The following is a 17,475-nucleotide window of genomic DNA, read 5'->3' as shown; positions in this document are numbered from 1 at the left end:
CTTTCACTTTGCGGGACGATGCCCACACAACTCGCCGCACCGGTTCGTCAGGGCCGCGCCAGCTCATTTCAGGACAAAAGGTAAAAAACAATAAACACGAGGAATAACATCAAAAAAAAAAGTAAGTTCGTTTTTTTATAATCTTTAGAATTTCGCCTTTTTCTGCCTTTTTAATTTATGTTGTTATATATCGAGTGTGATTTTTTACTTCTCTACCATCTGGTGGCTTCTCTGTTGTCCTGTAATAATTCAATGCAAAATACGCAGTCAGTGTTCCGCGAGAGCTGGAGCTGGGTGGGTGTGCTCTTTGTGCACTGCCAGAAGGTCGTGTCGTTTCTCATGTAAAGCACTTGAGACTGACATCGGTGCCTGTTAAGTGAAGAAGGGCATGCTATGGGGACCTTTCATCCTTGTTCCCTGTGGCTTGAACGTTCTGGTGTTTCTGAAGTCAATGGCATGATGAAGGCAAGTTGGCTATTTCAACCCAGTATTGCTTCATTCCTGCCATCAGTGAGCAGCTCTGTGTGACCTGCCTCAGTCACCTGCCTTCCGTGTCCTGCCCTCTCTTACCTGCTATCTGTGACATGCCCAGTATGATGTGCCCTCTGTGACCTGGCTCCAGTGACCTGCCCTAGTGACCTGCTGTCTGTGACCTTGCCCTCGGAAACCTTCATTCTTTGACTAGGCTCCTGTGACCTGCCCTCCTTGACCTGCATTCTATGACCTCCCTCAGTAACATGCTATGACCGCTGTCTGTGACCTGCTCTCTGTGAACTGCCCTCTGGGACCATCCATCTGTGACCTGTACTCAGTGACTGTCCACTGTGACCAGGCATCTGTGACCTGCTCTAAGTTCTGGCTTCCTTCATGTGGTATTTGTGACCTGCTCCCCATGACCTCCCTCAGTGACATGACTTCCATGAGATGCCCCGGTGACCTACCCTCTGTGACTTGGCCCTGTGTCCTCACTCACTGCCCTGCCCTCTTTGACTGCCTCAGTAACATGCTCTCTTTGACCTCCCTCAGGGTCTTGCCCTGTATGCTCTCCCTCACATCTGTGACCTCCTTCATGACCTGCCCTCTGTCATCTGTCTTTTGTGACCTGCCGTCTGTGACTTGCCCTCTATGACCTCGCTCAGTGACTTGCTCTAGTGACCTTCGCTCAGTACTTCCATCAGGACCAGCCCTCTGTGACCTGCCCTCAGTGATGTGATCTGTGTGTCCTGTCCTCAGTTCTGCCATCTGTGACCCGACCTCTGTGACCGGCCTTAGGTCTCCGGAATTCTAAGGACATGTGTTGTGACTATAGTCAGTTTTTGTATCTTTAGTTGCTGTGATTCCACCAAGTTGGTTCGCAATTTGTGAATATTTCTCAAAGCCTAGGATGTACCGATAACATCTCACTTTTTTTTTTCCTGACAACACTGAGCCAATGAGAAGGTTTTAAAGGGCAGCCGTGCCGAGATTATGACCCCTTTACCAGTTTCCTTCGTAAGGGGACTGTTTTTTTCGTATCCGAGGGCTTCTGGTCCTTTGGTTGTGTACATGGTGGCATATAACCTGTTGTCTTTCTTTTGAATTAGAACGGAAAAAGTGGACCTGTTGGATATTTTCTCATGCATTGTTTTGGTTTTGTTTGTTTTTCATTGGATCGAGTGGAGGCTGCAAGCAAAGTAATACGCACCGACAGGAGTAGAAGACCTCAGCCGGTCAGAAGGATTGAGGTACTTTGTGATGCTTCCATGATCTTAGCAAACTTCTATGCCCCTGAGTGGAACCGGCTTCACTGCCCTAGGAGACTTTTGTATAGTCCCGGTAGTGAGTGAGACATCGTAAGAGTTTGCTTTTCGTGCGCACAGTGATCCCAACCTAAAACTTACCTCCACAGACTGCGTGAGGCACCGTGGAGACCGGGTAGCAGAAACCTGCTTAGAAAAGCCCGCGGTCGTCAGGAAGAGCCATCTAGAAAAGGTAAGGCTTTCTCGCAGCCCTTAAGACCGTTGTTGAGCGCGAACACACTTTCTCTCTCCATCAAGGCCAAACTCGTTTCAAAAGCGAAGGAGGTATGATTTCACCTTTCCGTATGTTATTACTGCTCTAGCTCTGTGCATCTTTGGGGCACAGTGGAACAGCATGCTACAAAAGAAGGAGCATATTTGGAAAACGAGCTCCCATGTGCTCTCCTCTGGCTTTGCACCGGCAGCTGCTCTTTCAGCAAACAGTTTCTGATCATGTCTCCATTCCTATGTCTACCAAATTAGCTGATTGAGGGATGTGCACGTCTGCCTTTGCTCTTCATCTGTTGTCCCAACTGCTGCACAGGAACCGTTAGGGTTCGGGGTCCCAACCCGGTTTCACCTTCTTGTTTCTCCCTCTTAGTTCCTTGGTTTCACTACTTTTGGAAACAGTTACCTCACTAAGTCAGTGTAACATGAAAAGCATAATGTAATGATGTCGAAATGGTACAGAGCCCTTTGTTTGTGCACGGCTCTTGACAGGTGTAGACTGTCAGCATCAGAGTCGTTTTGCAAAGTGAAGAAAGTGCCGTACTTCCTATGACTGAGCTGACACGTAAACGAGTTCAGCATTGGTGTCAGTAGTCCTTTGAGCTGAGGGATGAGATGCCTCTGGAACCTGTAAATATGACGCAAATGACTGCGTTTTTCCGAAGGCGGTGGCACCGGCTGTAAGTGATGATGGAGAAAGCAGCGATGTGCCCAGCCCGTCACAGGCAGTAGTGTGGGGAAGGCCAGGGGAGGGGGAGCGAGGGCTGGGTGCAGGTGGGCCAGGCTGGGGACCATGGGGGACATCTGTCAACAGTGTCAGAAGTAAAAGCCAAAGGAAATGGCAAGCTGAAGGCATTTCTCTCACTAGCACGGTTGTCAGATAGTCAGTGCCGGAGCAGTGAGAAGGACAACACAGGAAACCCTCAGGATTTGAAAACAAACAGACTCTCCTGAGGAATGTAAAAGAGGGAGTGGGCCTTGTGAGGGAAGAGAACATGCAGACCGGCGACAGGTAACCGAGTGTCTCTAAGTGACAAGATGCACAGATGTACACTGACTGTGTATATACCCACCCATAGAACCCAGGGCATGGAATTTATGCCTTGGTCCTAAGCTCCTTGTAGACTCGATGGGTGTTATCTCTTTGTTGTGTTTTGCTTTTCCGATTTGTCGGTATGGGAGATGAAAAGGGATAGGTGTTGGGATCCAGTACGAAAGAGTCATAATTAATATAACTCTCTTAAGCAATATAATTGATATAATGAAGTCTTTTATTCAGGCCTGCCTTTGGTCTGTTTATTTTAGTGTAAGTAGGGAATAAAGTGAAGTAAATGCCTACTTTGTCTTGGGTTGCCTACGAAAGCTTCGGAAACGCACAAACTTGGTTTGTAAAGACTTTCATTTATTTTTAGAGAGAGACGAGAGGAAGGAGAGAGGGGGAGAGAACCATCGACCCATTGCCTCTGGAATGCCACCCGCCTGGGGACTGAACCTGACCGCGAATGGAACGGACGACCTTTCACTTTGCGGGACGATGCCCACACAACTCGCCGCACCGGTTCGTCAGGGCCGCGCCAGCTCATTTCAGGACAAAAGGTAAAAAACAATAAACACGAGGAATAACATCAAAAAAAAAAGTAAGTTCGTTTTTTTATAATCTTTAGAATTTCGCCTTTTTCTGCCTTTTTAATTTATGTTGTTATATATCGAGTGTGATTTTTTACTTCTCTACCATCTGGTGGCTTCTCTGTTGTCCTGTAATAATTCAATGCAAAATACGCAGTCAGTGTTCCGCGAGAGCTGGAGCTGGGTGGGTGTGCTCTTTGTGCACTGCCAGAAGGTCGTGTCGTTTCTCATGTAAAGCACTTGAGACTGACATCGGTGCCTGTTAAGTGAAGAAGGGCATGCTATGGGGACCTTTCATCCTTGTTCCCTGTGGCTTGAACGTTCTGGTGTTTCTGAAGTCAATGGCATGATGAAGGCAAGTTGGCTATTTCAACCCAGTATTGCTTCATTCCTGCCATCAGTGAGCAGCTCTGTGTGACCTGCCTCAGTCACCTGCCTTCCGTGTCCTGCCCTCTCTTACCTGCTATCTGTGACATGCCCAGTATGATGTGCCCTCTGTGACCTGGCTCCAGTGACCTGCCCTAGTGACCTGCTGTCTGTGACCTTGCCCTCGGAAACCTTCATTCTTTGACTAGGCTCCTGTGACCTGCCCTCCTTGACCTGCATTCTATGACCTCCCTCAGTAACATGCTATGACCGCTGTCTGTGACCTGCTCTCTGTGAACTGCCCTCTGGGACCATCCATCTGTGACCTGTACTCAGTGACTGTCCACTGTGACCAGGCATCTGTGACCTGCTCTAAGTTCTGGCTTCCTTCATGTGGTATTTGTGACCTGCTCCCCATGACCTCCCTCAGTGACATGACTTCCATGAGATGCCCCGGTGACCTACCCTCTGTGACTTGGCCCTGTGTCCTCACTCACTGCCCTGCCCTCTTTGACTGCCTCAGTAACATGCTCTCTTTGACCTCCCTCAGGGTCTTGCCCTGTATGCTCTCCCTCACATCTGTGACCTCCTTCATGACCTGCCCTCTGTCATCTGTCTTTTGTGACCTGCCGTCTGTGACTTGCCCTCTATGACCTCGCTCAGTGACTTGCTCTAGTGACCTTCGCTCAGTACTTCCATCAGGACCAGCCCTCTGTGACCTGCCCTCAGTGATGTGATCTGTGTGTCCTGTCCTCAGTTCTGCCATCTGTGACCCGACCTCTGTGACCGGCCTTAGGTCTCCGGAATTCTAAGGACATGTGTTGTGACTATAGTCAGTTTTTGTATCTTTAGTTGCTGTGATTCCACCAAGTTGGTTCGCAATTTGTGAATATTTCTCAAAGCCTAGGATGTACCGATAACATCTCACTTTTTTTTTTCCTGACAACACTGAGCCAATGAGAAGGTTTTAAAGGGCAGCCGTGCCGAGATTATGACCCCTTTACCAGTTTCCTTCGTAAGGGGACTGTTTTTTCGTATCCGAGGGCTTCTGGTCCTTTGGTTGTGTACATGGTGGCATATAACCTGTTGTCTTTCTTTTGAATTAGAACGGAAAAAGTGGACCTGTTGGATATTTTCTCATGCATTGTTTTGGTTTTGTTTGTTTTTCATTGGATCGAGTGGAGGCTGCAAGCAAAGTAATACGCACCGACAGGAGTAGAAGACCTCAGCCGGTCAGAAGGATTGAGGTACTTTGTGATGCTTCCATGATCTTAGCAAACTTCTATGCCCCTGAGTGGAACCGGCTTCACTGCCCTAGGAGACTTTTGTATAGTCCCGGTAGTGAGTGAGACATCGTAAGAGTTTGCTTTTCGTGCGCACAGTGATCCCAACCTAAAACTTACCTCCACAGACTGCGTGAGGCACCGTGGAGACCGGGTAGCAGAAACCTGCTTAGAAAAGCCCGCGGTCGTCAGGAAGAGCCATCTAGAAAAGGTAAGGCTTTCTCGCGGCCCTTAAGACCGTTGTTGAGCGCGAACACACTTTCTCTCTCCATCAAGGCCAAACTCGTTTCAAAAGCGAAGGAGGTATGATTTCACCTTTCCGTATGTTATTACTGCTCTAGCTCTGTGCATCTTTGGGGCACAGTGGAACAGCATGCTACAAAAGAAGGAGCATATTTGGAAAACGAGCTCCCATGTGCTCTCCTCTGGCTTTGCACCGGCAGCTGCTCTTTCAGCAAACAGTTTCTGATCATGTCTCCATTCCTATGTCTACCAAATTAGCTGATTGAGGGATGTGCACGTCTGCCTTTGCTCTTCATCTGTTGTCCCAACTGCTGCACAGGAACCGTTAGGGTTCGGGGTCCCAACCCGGTTTCACCTTTTTGTTTCTCCCTCTTAGTTCCTTGGTTTCACTACTTTTGGAAACAGTTACCTCACTAAGTCAGTGTAACATGAAAAGCATAATGTAATGATGTCGAAATGGTACAGAGCCCTTTGTTTGTGCACGGCTCTTGACAGGTGTAGACTGTCAGCATCAGAGTCGTTTTGCAAAGTGAAGAAAGTGCCGTACTTCCTATGACTGAGCTGACACGTAAACGAGTTCAGCATTGGTGTCAGTAGTCCTTTGAGCTGAGGGATGAGATGCCTCTGGAACCTGTAAATATGACGCAAATGACTGCGTTTTTCCGAAGGCGGTGGCACCGGCTGTAAGTGATGATGGAGAAAGCAGCGATGTGCCCAGCCCGTCACAGGCAGTAGTGTGGGGAAGGCCAGGGGAGGGGGAGCGAGGGCTGGGTGCAGGTGGGCCAGGCTGGGGACCATGGGGGACATCTGTCAACAGTGTCAGAAGTAAAAGCCAAAGGAAATGGCAAGCTGAAGGCATTTCTCTCACTAGCACGGTTGTCAGATAGTCAGTGCCGGAGCAGTGAGAAGGACAACACAGGAAACCCTCAGGATTTGAAAACAAACAGACTCTCCTGAGGAATGTAAAAGAGGGAGTGGGCCTTGTGAGGGAAGAGAACATGCAGACCGGCGACAGGTAACCGAGTGTCTCTAAGTGACAAGATGCACAGATGTACACTGACTGTGTATATACCCACCCATAGAACCCAGGGCATGGAATTTATGCCTTGGTCCTAAGCTCCTTGTAGACTCGATGGGTGTTATCTCTTTGTTGTGTTTTGCTTTTCCGATTTGTCGGTATGGGAGATGAAAAGGGATAGGTGTTGGGATCCAGTACGAAAGAGTCATAATTAATATAACTCTCTTAAGCAATATAATTGATATAATGAAGTCTTTTATTCAGGCCTGCCTTTGGTCTGTTTATTTTAGTGTAAGTAGGGAATAAAGTGAAGTAAATGCCTACTTTGTCTTGGGTTGCCTACGAAAGCTTCGGAAACGCACAAACTTGGTTTGTAAAGACTTTCATTTATTTTTAGAGAGAGACGAGAGGAAGGAGAGAGGGGGAGAGAACCATCGACCCATTGCCTCTGGAATGCCACCCGCCTGGGGACTGAACCTGACCGCGAATGGAACGGACGACCTTTCACTTTGCGGGACGATGCCCACACAACTCGCCGCACCGGTTCGTCAGGGCCGCGCCAGCTCATTTCAGGACAAAAGGTAAAAAACAATAAACACGAGGAATAACATCAAAAAAAAAAGTAAGTTCGTTTTTTTATAATCTTTAGAATTTCGCCTTTTTCTGCCTTTTTAATTTATGTTGTTATATATCGAGTGTGATTTTTTACTTCTCTACCATCTGGTGGCTTCTCTGTTGTCCTGTAATAATTCAATGCAAAATACGCAGTCAGTGTTCCGCGAGAGCTGGAGCTGGGTGGGTGTGCTCTTTGTGCACTGCCAGAAGGTCGTGTCGTTTCTCATGTAAAGCACTTGAGACTGACATCGGTGCCTGTTAAGTGAAGAAGGGCATGCTATGGGGACCTTTCATCCTTGTTCCCTGTGGCTTGAACGTTCTGGTGTTTCTGAAGTCAATGGCATGATGAAGGCAAGTTGGCTATTTCAACCCAGTATTGCTTCATTCCTGCCATCAGTGAGCAGCTCTGTGTGACCTGCCTCAGTCACCTGCCTTCCGTGTCCTGCCCTCTCTTACCTGCTATCTGTGACATGCCCAGTATGATGTGCCCTCTGTGACCTGGCTCCAGTGACCTGCCCTAGTGACCTGCTGTCTGTGACCTTGCCCTCGGAAACCTTCATTCTTTGACTAGGCTCCTGTGACCTGCCCTCCTTGACCTGCATTCTATGACCTCCCTCAGTAACATGCTATGACCGCTGTCTGTGACCTGCTCTCTGTGAACTGCCCTCTGGGACCATCCATCTGTGACCTGTACTCAGTGACTGTCCACTGTGACCAGGCATCTGTGACCTGCTCTAAGTTCTGGCTTCCTTCATGTGGTATTTGTGACCTGCTCCCCATGACCTCCCTCAGTGACATGACTTCCATGAGATGCCCCGGTGACCTACCCTCCGTGACTTGGCCCTGTGTCCTCACTCACTGCCCTGCCCTCTTTGACTGCCTCAGTAACATGCTCTCTTTGACCTCCCTCAGGGTCTTGCCCTGTATGCTCTCCCTCACATCTGTGACCTCCTTCATGACCTGCCCTCTGTCATCTGTCTTTTGTGACCTGCCGTCTGTGACTTGCCCTCTATGACCTCGCTCAGTGACTTGCTCTAGTGACCTTCGCTCAGTACTTCCATCAGGACCAGCCCTCTGTGACCTGCCCTCAGTGATGTGATCTGTGTGTCCTGTCCTCAGTTCTGCCATCTGTGACCCGACCTCTGTGACCGGCCTTAGGTCTCCGGAATTCTAAGGACATGTGTTGTGACTATAGTCAGTTTTTGTATCTTTAGTTGCTGTGATTCCACCAAGTTGGTTCGCAATTTGTGAATATTTCTCAAAGCCTAGGATGTACCGATAACATCTCACTTTTTTTTTTCCTGACAACACTGAGCCAATGAGAAGGTTTTAAAGGGCAGCCGTGCCGAGATTATGACCCCTTTACCAGTTTCCTTCGTAAGGGGACTGTTTTTTCGTATCCGAGGGCTTCTGGTCCTTTGGTTGTGTACATGGTGGCATATAACCTGTTGTCTTTCTTTTGAATTAGAACGGAAAAAGTGGACCTGTTGGATATTTTCTCATGCATTGTTTTGGTTTTGTTTGTTTTTCATTGGATCGAGTGGAGGCTGCAAGCAAAGTAATACGCACCGACAGGAGTAGAAGACCTCAGCCGGTCAGAAGGATTGAGGTACTTTGTGATGCTTCCATGATCTTAGCAAACTTCTATGCCCCTGAGTGGAACCGGCTTCACTGCCCTAGGAGACTTTTGTATAGTCCCGGTAGTGAGTGAGACATCGTAAGAGTTTGCTTTTCGTGCGCACAGTGATCCCAACCTAAAACTTACCTCCACAGACTGCGTGAGGCACCGTGGAGACCGGGTAGCAGAAACCTGCTTAGAAAAGCCCGCGGTCGTCAGGAAGAGCCATCTAGAAAAGGTAAGGCTTTCTCGCGGCCCTTAAGACCGTTGTTGAGCGCGAACACACTTTCTCTCTCCATCAAGGCCAAACTCGTTTCAAAAGCGAAGGAGGTATGATTTCACCTTTCCGTATGTTATTACTGCTCTAGCTCTGTGCATCTTTGGGGCACAGTGGAACAGCATGCTACAAAAGAAGGAGCATATTTGGAAAACGAGCTCCCATGTGCTCTCCTCTGGCTTTGCACCGGCAGCTGCTCTTTCAGCAAACAGTTTCTGATCATGTCTCCATTCCTATGTCTACCAAATTAGCTGATTGAGGGATGTGCACGTCTGCCTTTGCTCTTCATCTGTTGTCCCAACTGCTGCACAGGAACCGTTAGGGTTCGGGGTCCCAACCCGGTTTCACCTTCTTGTTTCTCCCTCTTAGTTCCTTGGTTTCACTACTTTTGGAAACAGTTACCTCACTAAGTCAGTGTAACATGAAAAGCATAATGTAATGATGTCGAAATGGTACAGAGCCCTTTGTTTGTGCACGGCTCTTGACAGGTGTAGACTGTCAGCATCAGAGTCGTTTTGCAAAGTGAAGAAAGTGCCGTACTTCCTATGACTGAGCTGACACGTAAACGAGTTCAGCATTGGTGTCAGTAGTCCTTTGAGCTGGGGGATGAGATGCCTCTGGAACCTGTAAATATGACGCAAATGACTGCGTTTTTCCGAAGGCGGTGGCACCGGCTGTAAGTGATGATGGAGAAAGCAGCGATGTGCCCAGCCCGTCACAGGCAGTAGTGTGGGGAAGGCCAGGGGAGGGGGAGCGAGGGCTGGGTGCAGGTGGGCCAGGCTGGGGACCATGGGGGACATCTGTCAACAGTGTCAGAAGTAAAAGCCAAAGGAAATGGCAAGCTGAAGGCATTTCTCTCACTAGCACGGTTGTCAGATAGTCAGTGCCAGAGCAGTGAGAAGGACAACACAGGAAACCCTCAGGATTTGAAAACAAACAGACTCTCCTGAGGAATGTAAAAGAGGGAGTGGGCCTTGTGAGGGAAGAGAACATGCAGACCGGCGACAGGTAACCGAGTGTCTCTAAGTGACAAGATGCACAGATGTACACTGACTGTGTATATACCCACCCATAGAACCCAGGGCATGGAATTTATGCCTTGGTCCTAAGCTCCTTGTAGACTCGATGGGTGTTATCTCTTTGTTGTGTTTTGCTTTTCCGATTTGTCGGTATGGGAGATGAAAAGGGATAGGTGTTGGGATCCAGTACGAAAGAGTCATAATTAATATAACTCTCTTAAGCAATATAATTGATATAATGAAGTCTTTTATTCAGGCCTGCCTTTGGTCTGTTTATTTTAGTGTAAGTAGGGAATAAAGTGAAGTAAATGCCTACTTTGTCTTGGGTTGCCTACGAAAGCTTCGGAAACGCACAAACTTGGTTTGTAAAGACTTTCATTTATTTTTAGAGAGAGACGAGAGGAAGGAGAGAGGGGGAGAGAACCATCGACCCATTGCCTCTGGAATGCCACCCGCCTGGGGACTGAACCTGACCGCGAATGGAACGGACGACCTTTCACTTTGCGGGACGATGCCCACACAACTCGCCGCACCGGTTCGTCAGGGCCGCGCCAGCTCATTTCAGGACAAAAAGTAAAAAACAATAAACACGAGGAATAACATCAAAAAAAAAAGTAAGTTCGTTTTTTTATAATCTTTAGAATTTCGCCTTTTTCTGCCTTTTTAATTTATGTTGTTATATATCGAGTGTGATTTTTTACTTCTCTACCATCTGGTGGCTTCTCTGTTGTCCTGTAATAATTCAATGCAAAATACGCAGTCAGTGTTCCGCGAGAGCTGGAGCTGGGTGGGTGTGCTCTTTGTGCACTGCCAGAAGGTCGTGTCGTTTCTCATGTAAAGCACTTGAGACTGACATCGGTGCCTGTTAAGTGAAGAAGGGCATGCTATGGGGACCTTTCATCCTTGTTCCCTGTGGCTTGAACGTTCTGGTGTTTCTGAAGTCAATGGCATGATGAAGGCAAGTTGGCTATTTCAACCCAGTATTGCTTCATTCCTGCCATCAGTGAGCAGCTCTGTGTGACCTGCCTCAGTCACCTGCCTTCCGTGTCCTGCCCTCTCTTACCTGCTATCTGTGACATGCCCAGTATGATGTGCCCTCTGTGACCTGGCTCCAGTGACCTGCCCTAGTGACCTGCTGTCTGTGACCTTGCCCTCGGAAACCTTCATTCTTTGACTAGGCTCCTGTGACCTGCCCTCCTTGACCTGCATTCTATGACCTCCCTCAGTAACATGCTATGACCGCTGTCTGTGACCTGCTCTCTGTGAACTGCCCTCTGGGACCATCCATCTGTGACCTGTACTCAGTGACTGTCCACTGTGACCAGGCATCTGTGACCTGCTCTAAGTTCTGGCTTCCTTCATGTGGTATTTGTGACCTGCTCCCCATGACCTCCCTCAGTGACATGACTTCCATGAGATGCCCCGGTGACCTACCCTCCGTGACTTGGCCCTGTGTCCTCACTCACTGCCCTGCCCTCTTTGACTGCCTCAGTAACATGCTCTCTTTGACCTCCCTCAGGGTCTTGCCCTGTATGCTCTCCCTCACATCTGTGACCTCCTTCATGACCTGCCCTCTGTCATCTGTCTTTTGTGACCTGCCGTCTGTGACTTGCCCTCTATGACCTCGCTCAGTGACTTGCTCTAGTGACCTTCGCTCAGTACTTCCATCAGGACCAGCCCTCTGTGACCTGCCCTCAGTGATGTGATCTGTGTGTCCTGTCCTCAGTTCTGCCATCTGTGGCCCGACCTCTGTGACCGGCCTTAGGTCTCCGGAATTCTAAGGACATGTGTTGTGACTATAGTCAGTTTTTGTATCTTTAGTTGCTGTGATTCCACCAAGTTGGTTCGCAATTTGTGAATATTTCTCAAAGCCTAGGATGTACCGATAACATCTCACTTTTTTTTTTCCTGACAACACTGAGCCAATGAGAAGGTTTTAAAGGGCAGCCGTGCCGAGATTATGACCCCTTTACCAGTTTCCTTCGTAAGGGGACTGTTTTTTCGTATCCGAGGGCTTCTGGTCCTTTGGTTGTGTACATGGTGGCATATAACCTGTTGTCTTTCTTTTGAATTAGAACGGAAAAAGTGGACCTGTTGGATATTTTCTCATGCATTGTTTTGGTTTTGTTTGTTTTTCATTGGATCGAGTGGAGGCTGCAAGCAAAGTAATACGCACCGACAGGAGTAGAAGACCTCAGCCGGTCAGAAGGATTGAGGTACTTTGTGATGCTTCCATGATCTTAGCAAACTTCTATGCCCCTGAGTGGAACCGGCTTCACTGCCCTAGGAGACTTTTGTATAGTCCCGGTAGTGAGTGAGACATCGTAAGAGTTTGCTTTTCGTGCGCACAGTGATCCCAACCTAAAACTTACCTCCACAGACTGCGTGAGGCACCGTGGAGACCGGGTAGCAGAAACCTGCTTAGAAAAGCCCGCGGTCGTCAGGAAGAGCCATCTAGAAAAGGTAAGGCTTTCTCGCGGCCCTTAAGACCGTTGTTGAGCGCGAACACACTTTCTCTCTCCATCAAGGCCAAACTCGTTTCAAAAGCGAAGGAGGTATGATTTCACCTTTCCGTATGTTATTACTGCTCTAGCTCTGTGCATCTTTGGGGCACAGTGGAACAGCATGCTACAAAAGAAGGAGCGTATTTGGAAAACGAGCTCCCATGTGCTCTCCTCTGGCTTTGCACCGGCAGCTGCTCTTTCAGCAAACAGTTTCTGATCATGTCTCCATTCCTATGTCTACCAAATTAGCTGATTGAGGGATGTGCACGTCTGCCTTTGCTCTTCATCTGTTGTCCCAACTGCTGCACAGGAACCGTTAGGGTTCGGGGTCCCAACCCGGTTTCACCTTCTTGTTTCTCCCTCTTAGTTCCTTGGTTTCACTACTTTTGGAAACAGTTACCTCACTAAGTCAGTGTAACATGAAAAGCATAATGTAATGATGTCGAAATGGTACAGAGCCCTTTGTTTGTGCACGGCTCTTGACAGGTGTAGACTGTCAGCATCAGAGTCGTTTTGCAAAGTGAAGAAAGTGCCGTACTTCCTATGACTGAGCTGACACGTAAACGAGTTCAGCATTGGTGTCAGTAGTCCTTTGAGCTGAGGGATGAGATGCCTCTGGAACCTGTAAATATGACGCAAATGACTGCGTTTTCCCGAAGGCGGTGGCACCGGCTGTAAGTGATGATGGAGAAAGCAGCGATGTGCCCAGCCCGTCACAGGCAGTAGTGTGGGGAAGGCCAGGGGAGGGGGAGCGAGGGCTGGGTGCAGGTGGGCCAGGCTGGGGACCATGGGGGACATCTGTCAACAGTGTCAGAAGTAAAAGCCAAAGGAAATGGCAAGCTGAAGGCATTTCTCTCACTAGCACGGTTGTCAGATAGTCAGTGCCAGAGCAGTGAGAAGGACAACACAGGAAACCCTCAGGATTTGAAAACAAACAGACTCTCCTGAGGAATGTAAAAGAGGGAGTGGGCCTTGTGAGGGAAGAGAACATGCAGACCGGCGACAGGTAACCGAGTGTCTCTAAGTGACAAGATGCACAGATGTACACTGACTGTGTATATACCCACCCATAGAACCCAGGGCATGGAATTTATGCCTTGGTCCTAAGCTCCTTGTAGACTCGATGGGTGTTATCTCTTTGTTGTGTTTTGCTTTTCCGATTTGTCGGTATGGGAGATGAAAAGGGATAGGTGTTGGGATCCAGTACGAAAGAGTCATAATTAATATAACTCTCTTAAGCAATATAATTGATATAATGAAGTCTTTTATTCAGGCCTGCCTTTGGTCTGTTTATTTTAGTGTAAGTAGGGAATAAAGTGAAGTAAATGCCTACTTTGTCTTGGGTTGCCTACGAAAGCTTCGGAAACGCACAAACTTGGTTTGTAAAGACTTTCATTTATTTTTAGAGAGAGACGAGAGGAAGGAGAGAGGGGGAGAGAACCATCGACCCATTGCCTCTGGAATGCCACCCGCCTGGGGACTGAACCTGACCGCGAATGGAACGGACGACCTTTCACTTTGCGGGACGATGCCCACACAACTCGCCGCACCGGTTCGTCAGGGCCGCGCCAGCTCATTTCAGGACAAAAAGTAAAAAACAATAAACACGAGGAATAACATCAAAAAAAAAAGTAAGTTCGTTTTTTTATAATCTTTAGAATTTCGCCTTTTTCTGCCTTTTTAATTTATGTTGTTATATATCGAGTGTGATTTTTTACTTCTCTACCATCTGGTGGCTTCTCTGTTGTCCTGTAATAATTCAATGCAAAATACGCAGTCAGTGTTCCGCGAGAGCTGGAGCTGGGTGGGTGTGCTCTTTGTGCACTGCCAGAAGGTCGTGTCGTTTCTCATGTAAAGCACTTGAGACTGACATCGGTGCCTGTTAAGTGAAGAAGGGCATGCTATGGGGACCTTTCATCCTTGTTCCCTGTGGCTTGAACGTTCTGGTGTTTCTGAAGTCAATGGCATGATGAAGGCAAGTTGGCTATTTCAACCCAGTATTGCTTCATTCCTGCCATCAGTGAGCAGCTCTGTGTGACCTGCCTCAGTCACCTGCCTTCCGTGTCCTGCCCTCTCTTACCTGCTATCTGTGACATGCCCAGTATGATGTGCCCTCTGTGACCTGGCTCCAGTGACCTGCCCTAGTGACCTGCTGTCTGTGACCTTGCCCTCGGAAACCTTCATTCTTTGACTAGGCTCCTGTGACCTGCCCTCCTTGACCTGCATTCTATGACCTCCCTCAGTAACATGCTATGACCGCTGTCTGTGACCTGCTCTCTGTGAACTGCCCTCTGGGACCATCCATCTGTGACCTGTACTCAGTGACTGTCCACTGTGACCAGGCATCTGTGACCTGCTCTAAGTTCTGGCTTCCTTCATGTGGTATTTGTGACCTGCTCCCCATGACCTCCCTCAGTGACATGACTTCCATGAGATGCCCCGGTGACCTACCCTCCGTGACTTGGCCCTGTGTCCTCACTCACTGCCCTGCCCTCTTTGACTGCCTCAGTAACATGCTCTCTTTGACCTCCCTCAGGGTCTTGCCCTGTATGCTCTCCCTCACATCTGTGACCTCCTTCATGACCTGCCCTCTGTCATCTGTCTTTTGTGACCTGCCGTCTGTGACTTGCCCTCTATGACCTCGCTCAGTGACTTGCTCTAGTGACCTTCGCTCAGTACTTCCATCAGGACCAGCCCTCTGTGACCTGCCCTCAGTGATGTGATCTGTGTGTCCTGTCCTCAGTTCTGCCATCTGTGGCCCGACCTCTGTGACCGGCCTTAGGTCTCCGGAATTCTAAGGACATGTGTTGTGACTATAGTCAGTTTTTGTATCTTTAGTTGCTGTGATTCCACCAAGTTGGTTCGCAATTTGTGAATATTTCTCAAAGCCTAGGATGTACCGATAACATCTCACTTTTTTTTTTCCTGACAACACTGAGCCAATGAGAAGGTTTTAAAGGGCAGCCGTGCCGAGATTATGACCCCTTTACCAGTTTCCTTCGTAAGGGGACTGTTTTTTCGTATCCGAGGGCTTCTGGTCCTTTGGTTGTGTACATGGTGGCATATAACCTGTTGTCTTTCTTTTGAATTAGAACGGAAAAAGTGGACCTGTTGGATATTTTCTCATGCATTGTTTTGGTTTTGTTTGTTTTTCATTGGATCGAGTGGAGGCTGCAAGCAAAGTAATACGCACCGACAGGAGTAGAAGACCTCAGCCGGTCAGAAGGATTGAGGTACTTTGTGATGCTTCCATGATCTTAGCAAACTTCTATGCCCCTGAGTGGAACCGGCTTCACTGCCCTAGGAGACTTTTGTATAGTCCCGGTAGTGAGTGAGACATCGTAAGAGTTTGCTTTTCGTGCGCACAGTGATCCCAACCTAAAACTTACCTCCACAGACTGCGTGAGGCACCGTGGAGACCGGGTAGCAGAAACCTGCTTAGAAAAGCCCGCGGTCGTCAGGAAGAGCCATCTAGAAAAGGTAAGGCTTTCTCGCGGCCCTTAAGACCGTTGTTGAGCGCGAACACACTTTCTCTCTCCATCAAGGCCAAACTCGTTTCAAAAGCGAAGGAGGTATGATTTCACCTTTCCGTATGTTATTACTGCTCTAGCTCTGTGCATCTTTGGGGCACAGTGGAACAGCATGCTACAAAAGAAGGAGCGTATTTGGAAAACGAGCTCCCATGTGCTCTCCTCTGGCTTTGCACCGGCAGCTGCTCTTTCAGCAAACAGTTTCTGATCATGTCTCCATTCCTATGTCTACCAAATTAGCTGATTGAGGGATGTGCACGTCTGCCTTTGCTCTTCATCTGTTGTCCCAACTGCTGCACAGGAACCGTTAGGGTTCGGGGTCCCAACCCGGTTTCACCTTCTTGTTTCTCCCTCTTAGTTCCTTGGTTTCACTACTTTTGGAAACAGTTACCTCACTAAGTCAGTGTAACATGAAAAGCATAATGTAATGATGTCGAAATGGTACAGAGCCCTTTGTTTGTGCACGGCTCTTGACAGGTGTAGACTGTCAGCATCAGAGTCGTTTTGCAAAGTGAAGAAAGTGCCGTACTTCCTATGACTGAGCTGACACGTAAACGAGTTCAGCATTGGTGTCAGTAGTCCTTTGAGCTGAGGGATGAGGATGCCTCTGGAACCTGTAAATATGACGCAAATGACTGCGTTTTCCCGAAGGCGGTGGCACCGGCTGTAAGTGATGATGGAGAAAGCAGCGATGTGCCCAGCCCGTCACAGGCAGTAGTGTGGGGAAGGCCAGGGGAGGGGGAGCGAGGGCTGGGTGCAGGTGGGCCAGGCTGGGGACCATGGGGGACATCTGTCAACAGTGTCAGAAGTAAAAGCCAAAGGAAATGGCAAGCTGAAGGCATTTCTCTCACTAGCACGGTTGTCAGATAGTCAGTGCCAGAGCAGTGAGAAGGACAACACAGGAAACCCTCAGGATTTGAAAACAAACAGACTCTCCTGAGGAATGTAAAAGAGGGAGTGGGCCTTGTGAGGGAAGAGAACATGCAGACCGGCGACAGGTAACCGAGTGTCTCTAAGTGACAAGATGCACAGATGTACACTGACTGTGTATATACCCACCCATAGAACCCAGGGCATGGAATTTATGCCTTGGTCCTAAGCTCCTTGTAGACTCGATGGGTGTTATCTCTTTGTTGTGTTTTGCTTTTCCGATTTGTCGGTATGGGAGATGAAAAGGGATAGGTGTTGGGATCCAGTACGAAAGAGTCATAATTAATATAACTCTCTTAAGCAATATAATTGATATAATGAAGTCTTTTATTCAGGCCTGCCTTTGGTCTGTTTATTTTAGTGTAAGTAGGGAATAAAGTGAAGTAAATGCCTACTTTGTCTTGGGTTGCCTACGAAAGCTTCGGAAACGCACAAACTTG

This window comes from Furipterus horrens, unplaced genomic scaffold (assembly GCF_987537825.1).
Source record: "Furipterus horrens unplaced genomic scaffold, mFurHor1.1.pri manual_scaffold_11, whole genome shotgun sequence".
Taxonomy (NCBI): domain Eukaryota; kingdom Metazoa; phylum Chordata; class Mammalia; order Chiroptera; family Furipteridae; genus Furipterus; species Furipterus horrens.
Note: the sequence above shows the minus strand (reverse complement) of the source record.